General features: G+C 44.9%; 1 long non-coding RNA gene across 2 annotated transcripts in view; it reads left to right on the top strand.

The window, feature by feature from the left end:
- The first annotated feature begins 1573 nt into the window (after window positions 1–1573).
- Window positions 1574–3805, top strand: part of LOC311431864 — a 74277-nt gene continuing 72045 nt past the window's right edge. Inside the window, exons 1-2 of one of the 2 annotated variants that reach the window (XR_014689673.1) lie at window positions 1574–1736; window positions 1854–1973. This is a non-coding gene — a long non-coding RNA (uncharacterized lncRNA). The other variant, XR_014689674.1, reaches the window with a different exon arrangement.

The following is a 3805-nucleotide window of genomic DNA, read 5'->3' as shown; positions in this document are numbered from 1 at the left end:
TCCCTCCCTCCCTTCCCCTTGGCCGCAATGGCGGCGGCGCCTGCTGGCTGTGGGGGGGAATGGCGGCGGGGGCTGTGAGGAGCTGAGGCAGGCTTGGGGTAGAGCCACGACCTCCTGGTTTCCTCAAGGCAGCTCCAGCTCGCTGGGAGCTCAGTGGCTGCCCCCAGAGTGGGTGATAATGTCAGCCTGCTCGCCCCCTCTGCTTGGGTTGGGGCAACAAGTCTCTCAGGTGAACGGCAGCCATAGCAAAGGCGGGTGCATAAAGGGATTAACTCAACTCTCTGAGCATACTGGTTCGGTTTATCCCCTGAGCAGATCAAACCATTTAAGATTAAGGTCTTTAGGATAGCTAATTACGAGCAATCCATCATCGGGACAAGCTGCCTTCACTCTTGCCCAGTGACACGTACGAGCCCCTACAGTTTCCTTCCATGTTCAGAGCCTCATTTTTGCTCTGTGAGTATCAGTATCCACACTTCTGGTGGAAAATGACCAGAGGTAGCAGCTGATTATTTTGAGTTGAGGAAAAATAGGTATCTTGGTCTTTTGCTACACTATTTTTTCTGAAATTTGCAGCTCCCTCACATCAAAAGGTGTTTCTCTTCATGGAGCTTCAAAGGGAAAGGTCTCAAACTTTTTTTTTTTTTTTTTTTGTTTTTGTTTTTGTTTTTGTATCCAGCTTCACCCCTATTGAAATACCTTTCAATCTCTTATCTTACATATCCTCCACCTGCTGCTGCTTAAGGAGATACAACAGCCTCTTAGAGCCTGTGGTGAAGAAATGAGGGATAAGGTAGAAAGAATTCATCATATGATGTAGGGGGAGAAAAGAGGTAATTGGAAAGGTAAATCCAGGACCCCTCAACAGATGAGAAAGAAGCAAGTTGAGGTTTGTGTACCACTTAGGAAAAGGATTGGGAATGGCCTCAAGTTGTACCTGGGAAAGTTTAGGTTGGAAATTAGGAGACATTTCTTCTCAGAAAGAGTGGTCAGGCATTGGGACGGATTGCCTAAGGAGGTGGTGGAGTCACCATCCCTGGGGGTGTTCAAGGAAAGGTTGGACCTGGTGCTTGGGGACATGGTTTAGTGGGTGACTTTGGTAGTAGGGTGATGGTTGGACGAGATGATCTTGGGGTCTTTTCCAACCTTTAGGATTCTATGTGTTAACCCCATTGTCAGTGTGATGAAAGCTGAGTAGCCCTTTGCAATCGGGCTGTGCTGATAGTGCTGCATGGATTAGTTCCTTATGAAAATGAACAGCATTGACAAGGGTCGCATGAATCAAATACCTTTTCCCCACCTGCAGGAATTTTCACAAACTTCTTGTGAGGGACAGAAGTGCAGGACAGCGAGCTTTTTCAATATCCCCATTAAATTGCAAGGACAGAGTATCCTTCTGGCTCTTGGTTGGATAGACAATATATATGTACAATTCCTGTACTTCCTTGGGAAGCCCTCATGGCTGCTCCACAGCCATGTTTATGACCATGTCTATTGTGTTTCTGGCTTGACCCTGTTGCTTCCACATTGTTAGGGACTCGCAGCTGCCATCCATCACCTCGTTTTGGGGGGTGGTTGTAGGATGGGGCCCCGGCTAGTGAGGCCCCTGCCCTGAAAGCTGTGTTACTGTGCTGAGTTCCTGGCTCCCAGCCACTCAGGGAGCACCTGGCCCTTGTTGTGCACTGATGTATTTAATCTGGAAATAAGGTGTTTTTCACCCTTTCTCCCCCATGTCTGCTAAGCAGCTGCTGCAGACATGCTCCTTGCTGCAGACTGGGTTCTTGTGTCTGTGTACACATAGATTGATTGTTGCTTCTTTCATTTTAGCTACTTTTTTATTTTTTAATTTTTAGCTACTTATTTAGTCAAATATCCTGCTGTTTTCATTCTTGGTCTGGCACTCAGCTACCTGTGCTTCTCAGACAACGTTTTTGCCTTAGGACAAAACCTTGCTGCTCCAGCTCCCTGAAGAGGTAAGACTTGGATGGTGAATTTCCAAATTCAGAGCAAAGATGTGAAAATGCTGATGTTTCTATCATTCTGTGTTGAGCTTTCAAACAAGGAAGACTGTGTGGATGTGGAAACACTTTTAAAGCTATGTAGGTGTGGAGCGTGCGGAGAAGCAACGTGTTTTTAGTAGCAGAAGGCCTTGTTAGTTAGAGTACTAGCCAAGTTCAAAATAATTTGATGTATGTTGTAAAGAAAGCAGTGCTTTTTGATTAGCAGAACAACTAGTAGAAAAAGATCCTGGATACCTTGGCCTTAAATGGAGAAACTAAGACAGATGTGCATTTAAAAATTGGTGTTTTGCTTATGTTTGCCTGCATCTTTGTTGTGCTAGTAAGGGATAGTTGTCCGTCAGCTTAAGCAGCATCTACATGCCCTTTATTTGTTTGTGAAGAACTGCATTAGAAATATAAAGTGCCCAAATGCTTCAACTGTGAGGAGGTCTCATAATTTCTGAGTTGAATGTGATCTGCATCCTATAAATCTATGCAAAGTCTCGGTATAATTTTTATTCAGATCCAGGGCATTTTAATTGCACAGATCTGAGATGGCTCCTGATATTATAGTACAAAAGCAGCAACAGCTTCCTCCTTGCAGGGGATGAAGGTAATGTTTAGAAGATCATTCTTGTTACGTTTGTGGAAGAGATATGAATCTCTTTGTATTAATAACTCGTGAACTCAGTGACCCAGATATCCCTTCTTGTGCTGCGTTTAGCTCTCTCAACTTGAGGTATGTGTGTGATGCACAGGAATTGCAACCTGTGGTTCAAAACCTAAGCAGTATTACTTACTGGCTTGCTAAGGTGATTACTGTGGATTTTTGTCTCAAACAACTCTCATCAAGAGTCTCTGAGCTCTGTAAGCTTTAATGCTTATTATCCGATCGCATCTAAGTTCTGGCAGAAGTTAGTGTCAGTACCACAGAGATGAGGAAACTGCTAAAGAGATAAAAGGCAATAACCTACATATCGTAGCAAATGAGTGGGAGGGGGAGGGAAACCCAGCATAAAGTCATTTCACTTGTAGGCAATTCTTCCTCCAGCAGAAAGGCAGCCTCTAGACTCTGTTCAGGTCATAACTTACCACTTCCCTGCTTCCCAGGGGCTGTTTTAAGGATGGACTGTGAGAGCTGCACTTTCCCTAGATGCCATTTTGCAGTGAGGAACAGATAAGTTGCCAGTCAGCTGACTGCTGGTATGCTGGGAGGGAAACCTGACTTGTTGCAAGGAGCACTCTGTAGAGATTAGGATGGGGAAGGGACAGAGGGGGGAAAAATGCCTAGAGCGTATTAGGATCCAGGGAATAAAGCACTCCACTGTGCCAGTGAGCTCATATGTGGCCCTGCTTGCAATGCATGATCTTTTCTGCTTTGTTTCTCTGTAGTTCCCTCTGACCATGTGCATGTTTCAGAGTCTCAGGGATTCTTCATTTTTCACGAGCCTCCAAGGCCAAATTACTTTGAATTTGTAAGGTCTTCATTTGTTGGAGTATAATGATGAAAAACCGAATGCAGAGAAATGTAGAGCAGTTTCTTTAAAACTACTCAATCAGTCAGAGGCCAAGTTTTCCAGTATTGCCTCTCCTCGGGGAACTGGCACACTGAGGAACTCTTCTCTGAGTTTGCCATCCCATACTATTCCTTGGTGGTGTTCAGCAGCTCTTTTGGAAGCGATGAAAATTCTGGAGAGTTCTTAACTGCTCTTTTCTTCCCAGGGAGCTGAATTTTCTTCTGTCATTGAGTTCTGTAACAGTGTACTGGAAGGCTTCCTCTGGCTCTCGCTTTTGTGGTTCTGTGG

The sequence above is a fragment of the Aythya ferina genome, assembly GCF_964211825.1.
Source record: "Aythya ferina genome assembly, chromosome: 2".
NCBI lineage: Eukaryota > Metazoa > Chordata > Aves > Anseriformes > Anatidae > Aythya > Aythya ferina.
Note: the sequence above shows the minus strand (reverse complement) of the source record. Positions and strands in the feature narration are given on the sequence as shown.